General features: G+C 42.2%; 1 pseudogene; it reads right to left on the bottom strand.

The window, feature by feature from the left end:
- Nucleotides 1–1,856: 1,856 nt before the first annotated feature.
- Nucleotides 1,857–17,732, bottom strand: LOC129864736 (probable tRNA (uracil-O(2)-)-methyltransferase; annotated as a pseudogene).
- Between the last annotated feature and the right edge of the window lie 260 nt (nt 17,733–17,992).

A 17,992-nucleotide genomic window follows, 5' to 3' on the forward strand; every position in this document is an offset into this window, starting at 1 on the left:
CCAGAAGGGGTACTGGTGCCCCCTGCATATAGCCTCATTGTTATTGTCTTACTTTTTATTTTATTTAGTAAATATTTTCTTAAAACCACATTGTTGGTTAAGGTTAAGGGCATGTAAGTAAGTATTGCACAGTAAGGTCTACGCCTGTTGTGTTCGGCTCTCATGACAAATATGTGATTTTAGCAAGGCTGGGATGCGGTCACAGGTACGAGGCGCTAGCCGAACCAACGATAGCTAAGTAGAAAAGAGACTGGCACTTAGGCTGATGTGCAGAATCATTTTTTGAACACAACTGACATACAGTGGGGCAAAAAAGTATTTAGTCAGCTACCAATTGTGCAAGTTCTCCCACTTAAAAAGATGAGAGAGGCCTGTAATTTTCATCATAGGTACACTTCAACTATGACAGACAAAATAACGAAAAGAAATCCAGAAAATCACATTGTAGGATTTTTTATGACTTTATTTGCAAATTATGGTGGAAAATAAGTATTTGGTCACCTACAAACAAGCAAGATTTCTGGCTCTCACAGACCTGTAACTTATTCTTTAAGAGGCTCCTCTGTCCTGCACTCGTTACCTGTATTAATGGCACCTGTTTGAACTTGTTATCAGTATAAAAGACACCTGGCCACAACCTCAAACAGTCACACTCCAATCTCCACTATGGCCAAGACCAAAAAGCTGTCAAAGGACACCAGAAACAAAATTGTAGACCTGCACCAGGCTGGGAAGACTGAATCTGCAATAGGTAAGCAGCTTGGTTTGAAGAAATCAACTGTGGGAGAAATGATTAGGAAATGGAAGACATACAAGACCACTGATAATCTCCCTCGATCTGGGGCTCCACGCAAGATCTCACCCCGTGGGGTCAAAATGATCACAAGAACGGTGAGCAAAAATCCCAGAACCACACGGGGGGACCTAGTGAATGACCTGCAGAGAGCTGGGACCAAAGTAACAAAGCCTACCATCAGTAACACACTACGCCGCCAGGGACTCAAATCCTTCAGTGCCAGACGTGTCCCCCTGCTTAAGCCAGTACATGTCCAGGCCCGTCTGAAGTTTGCTAGAGAGCATTTGGATGATCCAGAAGAAGATTGGGAGAATGTCATATGGTCAGATGAAACCAAAATATAACTTTTTGGTAAAAACTCAACTCGTCGTGTTTGGAGGACAAAGAATGCTGAGTTGCATCCAAAGAACACCAGACCTACTGTGAAGCATGGGGGTGGAAACATCATGCTTTGGGGCTTTTTCTGCAAAGGGACCAGGACGACTGATCCGTGTAAAGGAAAGAATGAATGGGGCCATGTATCGTGAGATTTTGAGTGAAAACCTCCTTCCATCGGCAAGGGCATTGAAGATGAAACGTGGCTGGGTCTTTCAGCATGACAATGATCCCAAGCACACCGCCCGGGCAACGAAGGAGTGGCTTCGTAAGAAGCATTTCAAGGTCCTGGAGTGGCCTAGCCAGTCTCCAGATCTCAACCCCATAGAAAATCTTTGGAGGGAGTTGAAAGTCCGTGTTGCCAGCAACAGCCCCAAAACATCACTGCTCTAGAGGAGATCTGCATGGAGGAATGGGCCAAAATACCAGCAACAGTGTGTGAAAACCTTGTGAAGACTTACAGAAAACGTTTGACCTCTGTCGTTGCCAACAAAGGGTATGTAACAAAGTATTGAGATAAACTTTTGTTATTGACCAAATACTTATTTTCCACCATAATTTGCAAATAAATTAATTAAAAATCCTACAATGTGATTTTCTGGATTTTTTTTCCCTCATTTTGTCTGTCATAGTTGAAGTGTACCTATGATGAATTACAGGCGTCTCTCATCTTTTTAAGTGGGAGAACTTGCACAATTGGTGGCTGACTAAATACTTTTTTGCCCCACTGTACAGGTAGATGTCTGTGGAGAGACTGCGATCAAATCAAAGCAAAGTTTATTTGTCATGTGCGCCGAATACAACAAGTGTAGACCTTACAGTGAAATGCTAACTTACAGGCTCTAACCAAGAACAAAAATGGTATTAGGTGAACAATTGGTAAGTAAAGAAATAAAACAACAGTAAAAAGACAGGCTATATACAGTAGCGAGGCTACATACAGACACCGGTTAGTCAGGCTGATTGAGGTAGTATGTACATGTAGATATGGTTAAAGTGACTGTGCATATATGATGAACAGAGTAGCAGTAGCGTAAAAGAGGGGTTGGCGGGTGGCGGGACACAATGCAGATAGCCCGGTTAGCCAATGTGTGGGAGCACTGGTTGGTCGGCCCAATTGAGGTAGTATTTACATGAATGTATAATTCAAGTGACTATGCATATATGATAAACAGAGTAGCAGCAGCTTAAAAGAGGGGTGGGGGGGGGGGCACACAATGCAAATAGTCCGGGTAGCCATTTGATTGTCTGTTCAGGAGTCTTATGGCTTGGGGGTAAAAACTATTAAGCCTTTTTGTCCTAGACTTGGCACTCCGGTACCGCTTGTCATGCGGTAGTAGAGAGAACAGTCTATGACTGGGGTGGCTGGGGTCTTTGACAATTTTTAGGGCCTTCCTCTGACACCGCCTGGTGTAGAGGTCCTGGATGGCAGTAGACATCTCCTAACCCCATGGTGGTCCTTGGGTCGGCCCTCTACTGCCTCCATATGACCTTTGAGCCACAGGGTTACGAGCCCAGGGGTTAGAAGAACACAGGCGGGAACACAGAGAGCAGCACACAGGACACCCCTGAACACTACCCAATAAATAATTAATGGTCCTGACATTTACAGTTTTAAGCCCATATGTTCTTCCTTCTGACCTGTTTTTGTGAGGTAATAAAGACAATAGGATGTTTATATTTTAGATGTTATATTTGCGATGTGCAAAACAAATAGCAAAGCTTGCTTCCCAATTAAAAACTCAAAAGTACCGTATCTAACTAGATTTAGGTCTGAAAAGTCCAACAAATAGTTAGAATAAATTACAACCAAGTATGTACAAATGACTTTGTAGTCACAGGTGTTTGTGTACCATCGTTTCATGGCATAAATAAAAACAAGTCAACGGTCTAAACAGAATCGAGCTTGAGTTCTTCAGTTTCTTGAGTAGTCTGGTGGAAGGTTGGAGGTCGTCGGCTCAACGGGCAAAGTCACACTCCTCGGCCGGCAGGGGGCATCCGTGGGGGTGGTGGGCATTGAACCAGCAGGCCCGGATCTTCAGGACACCAGAGAGTAGGGGCTTCCGCTTAGCATCAGTCCTGGTACCTTGCAGCCTTCTGGGTCTGTACCCGCCAGTTCCGGATATGGACCATACCGCCTTTACTGGAAGAGAGAGAGGAGAGAGGAGGGGGGTTTAATACAAACCTTTTAATATTACTAATAGGTCTAGACCAGTTTCGAGAGTTTAGGCAAGCTTTGAGAGACTGCCAACTTAAAATTCCTTCAAGCTGAGAGTGGGGAAGATTCCATCTACTTTTTCAAGCATTCTTATCTGAATGTGTGACATTCCAATAATCCCTGAATTGCTTCAGTATGATTCATGTAGTTAGACCCAGTGCCAGAACCATTGATATAGAGTGCAGCAAACGAAATAGTCATCATGTTCACACCAAACGTTCCAAGATAATTAACCTTCATGTGAGAATGCAAATAATGTTATTTTCACATGATGTTTGGTGCCAAAATGGGATACTTACCAGATCACTACATGGAACTGGATCCATATATCATCTCTGGTTGGAACTGGATCTATATCATCTCTGGTTGGAACTGGATCTATATCATCTCTGATTAGAATTTGATCTATATCATCTCTGATTAGAATTTGATCTATATCATCTCTGATTAGAATTTGATCTATATCATCTCTGGTTAGAACTGGATCTATATCATCTCTGATTAGAATTTGATCTATATCATCTCTGATTAGAATTTGATCTATATCATCTCTGATTAGAATTTGATCTATATCATCTCTGATTAGAATTTGATCTATATCATCTCTGATTAGAATTTGATCTATATCATCTCTGGTTATAGCCATATATGGAGCTCAGAGCTTTGTTGAGATAATGTCTGGATTAGGGTAAAAACATTCTAGTAACATTCCCAAAACTCTCAGGTTTTCCTGAAATTTTGGTGGAAGGATTCTGGATTTCCTGCGTATTCCTACCCGATTCCAGTCATCTTCCAACCGGGACTACTGAAAATCCTGGGAAAGTTGTCATAATTTTTCAACACTAGTCTGGATGCTGAGTTTGTACTGCACGTACCTCTGAAGACCTGGTGGTTGTTCTTGAGCAGGGTGTACAGACCTCCACACTCCTTTAAGACCTGTAGAGTCTCCTACTCCAACAGCTCAGCTACCTCTCTCCCTGACAGATTGCCTGAAGAGGAGAGAGTGAGAGTGCATTTGGAATAAAAAAGGAGACGGTCGTTCAGGGTTCAAGAATGGAGTAGTAGGAGAAAGATGAAATGTAAGTGACTGGAGAGACTTTTGGGATGGCACAGCTTGCGTCCCAAATGGCACCATATTTCCTACATAGTGCACTACTTTTGACCAAAGCCAAATTGGGGTCCTGGTCAAAAGTAGTGCACTACAGTGCCATTTGGGACACAGCCTGAGAGATAAGGGAGTTGTGCTAAATTAGAGCCTCAAAAAAGAACTTATTCTCTCAGAAAGTTCATCTCGGGTGTCAGACAGTCAGAGCTGTGAAGTCAATTAAACTCAGTCCAACATGCTATCATAAGAGAACATTTCACCACCTCAGTTCCCCAGCGTAATTTCAGATACCAACGAGTTAGGAGAGAGGGAGGTATTAAAATTAACCCATTCCCCAGGCTGCCTTAGATAATGGGTATGCATGGCCAAAAACTATTTTTGTGTTTCCACAATATTTGTAAGCCAAGATATGAATTCCCAGTGGAGTTCGCAGCAGAGCAGCTAGCCAACCTTTAAGTTCCATTTCATGGAGATTAAGGTATTTCTGGATTTACTTTCCCTTCTACATGGAGAATTCAATCTGTTTTGACCTTTGGTTCGTATAAATGACACTCATCTTCTCTCTTTGGCATACGGGAGTGGAGTTCCGTCTTAGGTTCCCCGTGTTGTTGTTGTTTACATCATTATAGTTATAGACTACAGTCGCGAGGATAGCCCATGTGTTTATTATATCAGACCCATAAGTCTGGACAGTGGGCACCCCATTGTGATTTCCCTGCTGTGGAAAGCTATTACCCTCTTACCAACAAATGACAGCACAATACCTGTCAATCAATTACCAAGGGCCCTCCACTCTAGATTATCAACTTAAACTGTTCTGTTGATTTTGTATAAAAGTGTTTAACATGGCCTACTTAGCTTACATAGAGATTGTTACAGTACTGCACCACATTATGCAACATATTCAAGACACTTAACCTTTGTTTTGTTTGCAGCTAGGGATAGTATGCCAAGGTACGTGTGAGCAGCTGACAGCAGGTTGGCATTTGTCAGGAATTTTGCCCTGGAGGAAGCTCTGCAAAGTGGTCACTAGCTGGCACAGGCACAAATTCATAAAATCTGATATTAAACCTAACCTTAACCACATTGCCAACACTAACCTTTATGATATAGACAATTTTGACTTTGCAGCTGGCCCATCTAGCGGAAATGGCTCAGTTCTGCCTCCAGGGCAAGATTCAGGACAAACTTCAACCTACGGGGGCCCAGGACCCTACTATAACATCATTACAACGTTTACAGCTGCACTTGAGACCATAGCCTACACTGCTAATTGAGATGAATGGGATAACTGGGGCTATTGACAATGTGGAATTAGTCTGGACCTGGACTGGCCTCCTAGACTGTTATTAATGGATTGTCCATAGATACTGTGTTTGTGTACTGCTGTGAGCACAAGGTTGATTGCACGTTAACATTTATTTAGTGACTAAGAGGAAACAGAGATACTGTATTTGTTTGTTGCATCTGCTTTAGCCCGTATACTAAAATAATGAATACTAAGCATTACTGCCATCTAAAAATACAATACAAAAATGTCACAATACCGGTAAAAATGTAGGCACAAAACCTTTCATCCGACCATACAGTGTTTGCACACAATTATTAGGCTAGTCGACTAGAAGAATGAATTACACAGTCTGATTGTGGAAATTATTGCATTTTATGGTTCTTGTGTTCCTTTCAAACTTGCATGAGGCAATTGTTTAGCTTGTCCATTGATTGTCACATCTATTGAGAGAGAGACAGTGAAATTCGCAGGCTAGCCGCTGTCAGTGTCCCAGCCCCCCCCCCCCCCCACAGCACCATAGGAGAACACAAATACAGAGTCATCCATAAAAGATGGATCAAAATGCATTATTCATCCATTTATCTCCATCCCGGGTTACAGGCACTCTCCATCCTCTTTTTCATTCCCTCCCTACTCTACCTTTCTGTCACTCTCTCTAATTACAGTCCTAAAAGAGATTCTTCTGTATTAAAGCAGAGTACACTTCATCTCCTTATCTCATCTGTCGTACCTCGGGTGCAGGTGTGTGTGTGTGTGTGTAGGATGAGGGGAGGGGATCATCTGCAGGGGGTTGATAAAGGAGAGATGGGGGCAGTGTGTGTAGAACAGGATGTAGCTGGCAGAGGATGAAACACTTCCAGGGTTCAAAGCAGGGTCGCACTGCACCACCAGGGGCCTTCCTATTGGTGCTGAGAGAGAGAGAGAGAGCTAGACAGGGAGAGGTAGGCGAGAAGGACATAAGGGACCTATCATGACCTTAACGTTCCTGAATTCCACCGAGTCAACTACACACCATGTAGTGTACATAAACCCAATATACTCCATTATAGTAATGAACCACAGAGCAGATATGTACTTTTTGTTCTTTATTCCTAAACCTAATATGACCTCAATGACAGTTCAATGTTTTGAAACAGAGATTACCGTGTGATTTGATTGACAGCTTAGTTATTAAGTCCCATTCTCTTACCTCCAGTGTTCCAGGTATCAGGGACATCCCCGCCTTTGTCCTTGGTCGACCCAAGCAGAGTGTTGGTAAGACTACAAAATCCCGGGGGAGGGCGGCGCAATTCCGCACAGTCTCAATCCTCTCTCGGGGCTGGAACCCAGCTCCCCAGTTGTTCCCATGGGACCTGTCAGTCTCAGCTTCCCCCTCGACGTTTGACCCTTGTACTGTGACCCCGGAGCAGGTCTGACGACCCTGTATATACTTGGCTCTCCGCTCGTCCGACAGCTGGTAGCTCCTTGACTTTCCTACCAGACACACCTGCAGAGTAAGGGGTTAGATTAAAACAATATGACTGGCTTATGTTAGCATATTCTGTATGTTTTTTAATTTATTTGTATTTTTTATTATTATTTTTGTATTTTTAGTCTTAGTAGACGCTCTTATCCAGAGTGCATACATTTTCCCAATGGGAATCGAACCCTGACGTTGCAAACATCATGCTCTACCAACTGAGCCACAAGGGACCATGTCTTCAAGTGTGGGTGTTATTTTTTTAAATTTAACTAGGCAAGTCAGTTAAGAACACATTCTTATTCACAATGACGGCCTAGCAGTGAACAGTGGGTTAACTGCCTTGTTCAGGGGCAGAACGACAGATTTTTACCTTGTCAGCGCTGGGATTCGATCCAGCAACCTTTCGTTTACTAGCCCAACCCTCGAACCACTAGGCTACCTGCCGCTCCATTAGCATATCCGCTTTGTGGAGGGGATTCTCAGGCAGTGTTGAACCCACAGGCTGTGCTGATCTCAGAGATGAAGTCAATGTATTCCTTATACTGGGACTTCTGAAACTGTCTTCGCTGGTTCTTCCCATAAAAGTCAAAGAAACAGCAGAACAATGTACCGGCCGGAGGATGACCTAAAGTGGGAGGAAAGTGACAGAAATGACACATCAAAACCATCCTTTATTTCCCTGGTTTAGTCTTAGAGAACCCTGGCAAAGCAGAGGTAGCAGACATCGTAGAGGTGAGAACATACTGTAGGAACAACTGAATTAGGCACAACTTGTTGGGTGTAAGAAAAATGAAGACAATTTAAAGCCTATGGAGCTATGAGGCATCGTTAAGTACTGTTGGAGCGTTCAAACCAGAGACTAACTTCAAGAGCCAAGCTCAACATCGCCATCAGATGGCCGCCGCATCAAACAAGTCGCTTCACACATCAACACACCTCCAATCCCCCTCTCCCCAAACCAACCCAACTCATGAAAGTAACATGATTTCAAATTCAATAGATCAGCTGCCACTTGAGGCGGCTAAGCCAAATTGTGTCTGTTGATGACTTGCCTGGCCGCTATTACGGGGATCCACGGCGAGAGCTCCTCCAAGTGGTTTCCAATCAGCCAGTCTGTGTCCAGGAATAAGAAGCCATCACTGGGAGTGATTGCAATTTCCTGGAATAGAACCCCCCCCTCCCCCCCTCAAAAGCACAAGAGGCTTCTTTAGATCAGAGAGACGCACCACCGATGACCGTAATTAGATTTTTGAATCATTCATTTTTTTAATGACTTGTGACACACCCAGCCACTCTCTGTCGCTAAAGAACTCTGTTGCCAACTTTTAATATTGAAGGAAGATAACATCGTGATATTGTTATCCCAGCTCATTTAGTGTCAGGGTGGGTATAAGGAAGGGGGATCTGAAATAATGAGTCAGATGAGGTTACAAATTCATTTTATTTGTATTTAATTTAAACCAACATTTTGTGCCTATTGCCATGTAGGGCCTAATTAAATAACTGGTCTTATACAACACAACAAAAGTAAACAAGTAAATACATGATTTTCACCTAAACCTGTGAACTAGGGAAACTAGATAAATTGACAACAAGGAAAGCCCTTTCAGGAGTTGGAGACCACTTCCATGTTCTAGTCTAGACACATCATATCCCATCACCATGTTCTAGTCTAGACACCATCATATCCCATCACCATGTTCTAGTCTAGACACATCATATCCCATCAGCATGTTCTAGTCTAGACACATCATATCCCATCACCATGTTCTAGTCTAGACACATCATATCCCATCACCATGTTCTAGTCTAGACACATCATATCCCATCACCATGTTCTAGTCTAGACACCATCATATCCCATCACCATGTTCTAGTCTAGACACATCATATCCCATCACCATGTTCTAGTCTAGACACCATCATATCCCATCACCATGTTCTAGTCTAGACACCATCATATCCCATCACCATGTTCTAGTCTAGACACCATCATATCCCATCACCATGTTCTAGTCTAGACACATCATATCCCATCACCATGTTCTAGTCTAGACACCATCATATCCCATCACCATGTTCTAGTCTAGACACATCATATCCCATCACCATGTTCTAGTCTAGACACATCATATCCCATCACCATGTTCTAGTCTAGACACCATCATATCCCATCACCATGTTCTAGTCCAGACACATCATATCCCATCACCATGTTCTAGTCTAGACACCATCATATCCCATCACCATGTTCTAGTCTAGACACCATCATATCCCATCACCATGTTCTAGTCTAGACACCATCATATCCCATCACCATGTTCTAGTCTAGACACCATCATATCCCATCACCATGTTCTAGTCTAGACACCATCATATCCCATCACCATGTTCTAGTCTAGACACATCATATCCCATCACCATGTTCTAGTCCAGACACCATCATATTATATCACCGAGGATAAGGACACCAGAAAGGACAGGGCGCAGATCCTGACAGAACCCCAAGCCTTTAGTTAAAGGTACAGCGAGTCCCTAGCTAAACAATTGCCTCATGTAAGTTTGAAAGGAACACAAGAACCATACGATGCAATAATTTCCACAATCTCATTCCGTGTAATTCATTCTTCTAGTCGACTAGCCTCCTAATTGCGTGCAAACACTATGTTCGGATGAAAGGTTTTGTGCCTACATTTTTACCGGTATTGTGACATTTTAGCATTGTATTTTTAGATTTCAGTTCTGCTTAGGATTCCCTATTTTAGTATATTGGCTAAAACAGAGGCAACAACAAACAAATACAGTATCTCTGTTTCCTCTTAGTCACTAAATAAATGTTAACGTGCAATCAACCTCGTGCTCACAGCAGTACACAAACACAGTATCTATGGACAATCCATTAATAACAGTCTAGGAGGCCAGTCCAGGTCCAGACTAATTCCACATTGTCAATAGCCCCAGTTATCCCATTCATCTCTAAAGGGCAGCTGTAAATGTTATAGTGATATTATATTACATCACTGGGGCAAAGCTTCCTGCCATCCAGGACCTATATACTAGGTGGTGTCAGAGGAAGGCCCAAAAAATGGTCAAAGACTCCAGTCACCCAAGTCAGACTCTCTATTACCGCACGGCAGGTGGTACCGGAGCGCCAAGTCTAGGTCCATAAGACTGCTGAACAATTAATCAAATGGAAACCCAGACTATTTATATTGACACCCCACCCCCCCCTGTTACGTTCCCCAGTTTCTGTGTTGTAGTTTGTATTTGAGTGTGTGTGTTTCAGGAGATTCCTGAAATTCTCCCCAAGCAGCTGATTGGTCGGCCCCAATTGATGATTGGAGAGCTGACCCCGCCCCCTCATCAGGACACAGCTGTCTCCAATTACCAATGCCTTCTGAAGCTATAAAAGCCAGTGTTCTGTTGTTCAGAAGAGAGAGGCAGGCTGAGGTGATTGTGAGAGAGATTTGGAGGTTGAGGTCATTGCAGGCTGAGGAATGCAGAGCGAGATTGATTGTGATAGAGATTGCAGGGAGATCATAGGCAGGCTTAGATCATTGCAGGCTGATGAGATTGTAGAGAGATCGATTGTGAGGGAGATCATTGCAGAGAGATTTTTGCTAAAAGAGATCATAGGCAGGCTTAGATCATTGCAGGCTGAGGAATGGAGAGAGAGATTGATTGTGATAGAGATTACAGAGAGATTGATTGTGAGATATTTGCTGAGACAGGAGGCTGATGGGCTGTGGGTAATTTACTATGTTAGTTGTTGCCGGGAGCAGTTGGTATGTTCTGTGTGAGTTTGATGCTCAGTCAGACAGAGCCTAATTGATGTCCTGTGTTTCTGTGTGTTTGTGAAATTGTTAATAATATTTTGTTTCATTTGTTCACAGGGGGGAAGGGGAAGGCACCTAGGGAGTGCTTAGGCAAGAGGCCCGCGGGCATACATATACCCGTAGTATATTCAATGTCTAGGCACACTAGGTAAGACCTGGGCAGACCACCCCCTGTATTTTGGTTAGTGCACCAGGTGGTGCTAAGATAGGTAAGTAGTGGGTAGGCAGGTTAGATAAGAGGGGGGGGAGCTTTGACATTTACTTTCTTTGCTTTGGTTCCGTCCAGCCCCTTTTCCCCATATTACCGTGTAAAGGAATAAAATCCTAGTAAACGGTCAATTCTGTCTTTTGTCGTCCTTTCTCACACCTACGGTCCCATACCTTTCACTTCACGGGGAGTTGAGTTGTAGCAGGATGTTGCGTTCCCCCTCCATAGAGGCGTGCGTAACACCCCCTTTATTTCACTGCTGCTACTCGCTGTTCATCTATGTAGTCATTTTACCCCTACCTACATGTACAAACTACCTCGACTAACCTGTACCCTCACAATTTGACTCGGTACCCAGTATATAGCCTCGTTATTGTGTTACATTTAATGTTTTACTTTAGTTTATTCTGTAAATATTTTCTTAACTCTATTTCTTGAACTGCATTGTTGGTTAAGGGCTTATAAATAAGCATTTCCCTGTAAGGTCTACCTGTTCTTTTCAGCGCATGTGACAAATAAAATGTGATTTGATATTAAGGCCCTGGGACCCCGCAGGATGACGTTTCTCCTGAATCTTGCCCGGGAGGCAGAACTGAGACATTTCTGCTAGATGGGTCAGCTGCAAAGTCAAAATTGTCTATATCATAAAGGTTAGTGTTGGCAATGTGGTTAAGGTTAGGTTTAATATCAGATTTTATGAATTTGTAGTGACCACTTTGCAGAGCTTCCTCCAGGGCAAGATTCCTGACAAATACCAACCTGCTGTCAGCTGCTCATTGTTCACACGTACCTTGGCATACTATCCCTAGCTGCAAACAAAACAAAGGTTGAGTGTCTTGAATATGTTGCATAATGTGGTGCAGTACTGTAACAATAATCTCTATGTAAGCTAAGTAGGCCATGTTAAACACAATCAACAGAACAGTTTTGAAGTTGATAATCTAGAGTGGAGAGCCCTTGGTGATTGATTGACAGGTATTGTGCTGTCATTTGTTGGTAAGAGGGTAATAGCTTTTCCACAGCAGGGAAATCACAATGGGGTGCCCACTGTCCAGACTTATGGGTCTGATATAATAAACACATGGGCTATCCTCGCGACTGTAGTCTATAACTATAATGATGTAAAAAAACAACACGGGGAACCTAAGACGGAACTCCACTCCCGTATGCCAAAGAGAGAAGATGAGTGTCATTTATACGACGTTGGGAAACTGAGGTGGCAAAATTCTCTCATGACAGCATGTTGGACTGAGTTTAATTGACTTCACAGCTCTGACTGTCTGACACCTGAGATGTAATGTCTGAGAGAACAAGTTCTTTTGAGGCCCTAATTTAGCAAAACTCCCTTTTCTCTCAGGCTATGTCCCAAATGGCCCGGTATTCCCTTTGTAGTGCACTACTTTTGACCAGGGCCCATAGGGGTCTGATCAAAAGTAGTGCACTATGTAGAAAATAGGGTGTTATATTAAGGCCCTGAGCCCTAATTGAAATCGAGGCTGGTCCAGACTGGACCAAAAAATTTGATCCATAGATGTTGAAATCAAGGCTAGGGCAGACTGACTAAATCTCAACTACTTTTCAACGTCCGGTGATGGTTGTTGCCCAGTGGGTGAGGATGTTGGTTACAGTAAAGGGAAAGAGAGCAGCATGTCTTCAGATGTAACAGTGAAGGGGTGCGGCAGGGGAAAAGTAAAGCACAGCAGAGCACTGGTTCCCTGCAACCCCACGTGTATCTATGGGGGTTTAGACTTATGACAGTCACATGTAGCCTTACTTCATTTGAAAAGGTGAATTAAAGTTAAAATATTACTGCTATAATACCTACTGTACACATCATCTGAATTAATTTGGTATTCACAAATATTTCAAATAGTGCAATAGTTTTGGTTTCTTAAAAAAATGGAATTCCAAATATCCACAAAGCCCTCAAAATGAAGTTGATCTTGGGGTCTATTAAAGGGTATTATAAGGCTCGTGCAGGATATACACCCTCTAAAGTAGCAAGCGTGAACTGATCAAAGCTGAAAAAAAACTGTTTCATTTAGCCCTTCCTCACCTCTAGATCGGTTCATGGGCCGTACATATTCCAGATCTTCTGTTTCCTCACATCGATGCCCTTTCCAGGGTGCTGAAACACAAGCAGGTATGACGGTCAGTCAGTCCCTAATCACTTCATCAGCGGGCAGAACTGAACGTTGGGTACACAAAGACACTATTCACCTACCCCCAGTGTGTCATTTCAATCATGGCTATCCAGCGTTTTGATTAGACGTTAAATCACATCACTGATTGAATAGAACACTGGCATGAAATTGGCGCGGATTAAGGCCACATCCCAAATGGCACCCTATTCCCTATATAGTGCACTATGGTCAATTCCAAGCCATGAGCACCAACATGTGAAGTTCATAGGAGCATGTCAAATGAAAGCTAAGAGTAAAACATTTTATATATTAAGGTTTACACCTTACACATTTTAACAACAAATTCTGAATAAGCTAAGACTGATTTCTTGTCAAACAGATGGAAAAGGGGTCTTTCACAACATCTATCAGAAAGTCTTAAAAAGTATTACAAATACACCAAAACATGAAGTAAATACACCTGCCAACTAATAAATAGATTTAGTTTAGCAGAATTTTTTTGCCTTTACGAAACATTGCCTTGTGCTTTGAAATTCCATTATCAAAAGTCCACTTATCTTTAAGATATTGTCATTTCTCTCCCTCATGAGGGAGGATAATGAAAGTTCACAGAAGTAACAAGTAAAGGTAGACCTATCAATTAGTTAATGTTTTTACTGAAATCAATTATTAAAATTAATGTAGACGCAGGGAGTCAGGAAACAAGTACAGTGAGCTTAATAATAACGAACATTATAAAAGAGACAAGGAAATATAAACAATACTACCTGACGACTGACAGAACGCTAGATAAATGATAAGTAATCAAGGTGGTAATGAATTCCAGGTGTGACTGATGGGGCGCAGGTGTGCGTAATAATGGTTGCCAGGTGTGCGTAATGGACGCAAGGCCCGGAAGTTAGTAAATCAGCGACATCGAGCGCGTGAGCGGGAATGGACGTGACAAATTTGAAATCCTGTTACCAAATCGTCAACAGAATTTCAGAAGAATCGGTAACAGAATTTCTGCAACTGACTTGGTTCCAATGGGAAATCATAGTAGTTACAAACCACAGTTGGGTCTTCCTCTTTGTGGTGGTCAAAGCAAGAGTGCGAAAGGTCTGGACTACACCTCCCTCTCACTCTTCTCTCCAATTAATATCACATATCTAAGTTCTTACAGGTCACCTACCCATGAGCCCCCTCTCTTTCCATTTACTGTAACCAACATCCACAATCACTGAGCACCAATTGACAACTGACATCCCAGGATGTTAAAAAGTATTTGAAATTTGGTCAGTCCGAACTGGCCTTGATTTCAACGTCCATAGATGTAATTTTGTCTGGTCCGGACTAGCCCTGATTTCAACATGCACAGACGTCTGGACCGGTCTTCATTTGGCACAAATATAGACTTCCATGATTGGTTCAGATTTGGTCTGAACCAATCATAGACATCTGTTCCACAAGTTTGGACAGTATAGTACAGTAGAGCACAGTACCGTAAAGAAAAGTATAGTTCAGTACAGTATAGAGCTGGGTGATATGGACAAAAATCTATTTTGTGACAAATTGCCCTTTTTTTTATTATCCTTTAAAGTACTACTACTGGTTTGATGTTTGCAGCCATCAATTGTCAATTGTATTTCATTTCAAACTTCACATTTCTTTAGTATAGGCTACTTATTGTAATTAACGGTATCAGCAAAATGGCTGCGATAAGTGATCAGTTGGTGTCAATCATTTTCGGTTTATCGTCCCAGCTCTAGTACAATACAGTGCAGCACAGTAAAGAAAATGTGAGTATAGTTCACTAAAAGTAGAATATAATTTAGTACAATACAGTCCTGTACTGTAAAGTAGTGTACACTAGAGTTGAGTACACTAATGTACTGTACTCTACTCTACTTTACTGTACTGTGCTGTACCTTGATGTCAGAACTTGTGAAACATAGGTGTCTATTATTGGTTCAGATTTAGTCCTGTGCGGACCAACCAAATGTGATCTTGTTTGGTAGGGGAGCTCGTTAAAATAGTGTGTAGAATAATACGCAATTATGCAAAGGAAAATATTGCCTATTTCTACCTTTGTGTACCTATTTAGGATACATCACCATGAAGATAATGACACTCACATCCATAATGATCCATTTCTGTGTATTAAAGATCAGGGACCCATGATGAAATTCCGTTACCAGGTGTAAATCCACTTCACTTACAGTAGTTCAATAACCAAAATAGATTTTTTCAAAGTGAAGGTACACCACCCAATGTCACAGGAAGGCCAAAAAGATAATCAAGGACAACAACCACCCGAGCCACTGCCTGTTCACCCCGCTATCATCCAGAAGGCGAGGTCAGTACAGGTGCATCAAAGCTGGGACCGAGAGACTGAAAAACAGCTTCTATCTCAAAGCCATCAGACTGTAAAACAGCCATCACTAACATTGAGTGGCAGCTGCCAACATACTGACTCAAATCTCTAGCCACTTAATAATAAAAAATTGGATGTAATAAATGTATCACTAGTCACTTTAAACAACGCCACTTTATATAATGTTTACATACCCTACATAACTTACTTGTCTCATCACGACTCCTTGTGGCGGCCGGGTGCAGCTGGTTAAGAAGCGCGGTTTGTCGGGTCATGTTTTGGAGGACGCATAACTCGATCTTTGCCTCTCTCTCTTTCGAGCCCGTTGGGGAGTTACAGCGATGAGACAAGATCAAAATTAGGGAGAAAGAGGGAGTAAAACAAATGTTTATGTAAGAAAACTTTGAAATCAATGTTTTTTGTTTGCCGTTCATTTACGGGCCCTTGTCAAATGTAGTGCACTATAAAGGGAATACAGTGCCAAATGGGACGCAACCTAAAGCTTCTTACGACACACCAGCTACACCATGTCATGGATTAAGCGTCCAGTGGACATTTGTGAACTAAAAGAGATCGGCAACAAAGGTCAGTTTTCCACAGGTGTCCAGGTGTTATTATTCAGCACCAGGGCATATCAGGTTGTTTTATGTAACTGTGTTCTGGCAACCTAGTGTAGTGTTTATCATACATAGACCATTTCCATAACCAAGATCCACAAAGGACTGTTTGACCGTCAGACCCTTCTCTGCTAGCTCCTCGCCTGTGCATTGATAGAACAATGGCGTTATTGTCATAAGAGCTGTCATTTCACACATATTAGCATTCTGGCCATATACTGAGGAGGCCTATCAAAAGATATGTAGCGAAGGCAAAATCTTCAAAGACAAACTTCTCAGGGTCCGTTACTTCAGGCCAAACCTAAACAAAGACAAATATTACCGTATGTTGGGACATTAACATGAAAACAACTTCAACACCAACAAACCACTGCTACAAAGTATTTGATCTGTGAGGCTACACTACGAAAGACCAGACCTTGACCATTGACCATCTCCTTGTACTTGTCCTTCAGCTGTTAGTACATGATGTTGTACTTCTCTACAGGCAGCAGGGACAGGTTGCTCCTGAACAAATTGGTCTTACTCTCTGTGGCCCAGCTGACCAGTTTGGGCAGGAGCTCCTCAACCAGTTAGGGGTAGCACCCACCCCCCCCCGTGCAAATCAATGTAGAGACTGTCCAATGTGTCCATGCATGACTGGATTGATGGAAGGCTGAGTGAAGAAGCTGACATTGAGATTAAACAACATAACATGGAAAGACTCACCATTCATCATTGTTCTCAGGCAGAAGGTGTATCTGATAGATGTTCTTCCTTCGAGACGCAGTACCTTCCACACTCTCTTCAACTGGTATGAAGCTTACTTTACTTTTTGAGATTCAAAGTCTGAAAATGTTAAGATTTTAAAAAGAAACACACAACATTTCACACATCCGACTGTTGTTGTGCACATGCTGTAAAGTCAGCCAGAACTCAATGATAAGCAGCTTATTGTCATTAGCATGTCATTACTTTTGAGTATGTCTTTATGTACTGTTGTGCCATAAGTTTACTTTAGGAATGAATGTCCTCATAGAAAAATACCAGTCTCTGCTTGTCATATTCAAGTTCAATACCACTATTCACTAAAGAAAGAACATCCTTGGTCTCTAACATATCACATCCATGAATTAGGGGGATGTTGCTCTGTCTCTTTGACTCCACAAAGACGTTTGTTCACAACGTGTGGTTTATTTATCTAAACATCAACGCCAGACCAAAATCCTCCCGGAAGAATATTACATTTGTCTGTAAACTTAGTTTCAACATGGTTTAGATATAATAGCAAATTGCATAGCACTGAAACATTATACATTGCAAACGTACTAACAAAAAAAAAACACTTCTGGGGACTTTTATTTTCAAAGGAATTTTGTCGCGCGTCGATGACGCCATGAAAGCGCGCCTCAGAAGAAGAAAAGGGCGCCGTTTGAAAAACCAACAGCAGAGAGTGCTGTTGTATTTTTAATCTCAACATCTTGAACGATCCTGTACTGGTGCTGCTGTCTAGTACCATCCAATTGTACATTATTTTATATGCAGAAAATGTGAAATGAGGATGCAGAGAAAAAAAAATCACAAGTTTGACCTCACACCAATGACTAA

The sequence above is a fragment of the Salvelinus fontinalis genome, chromosome 11, assembly GCF_029448725.1.
Source record: "Salvelinus fontinalis isolate EN_2023a chromosome 11, ASM2944872v1, whole genome shotgun sequence".
NCBI classification, from domain to species: Eukaryota; Metazoa; Chordata; class Actinopteri; order Salmoniformes; family Salmonidae; genus Salvelinus; species Salvelinus fontinalis.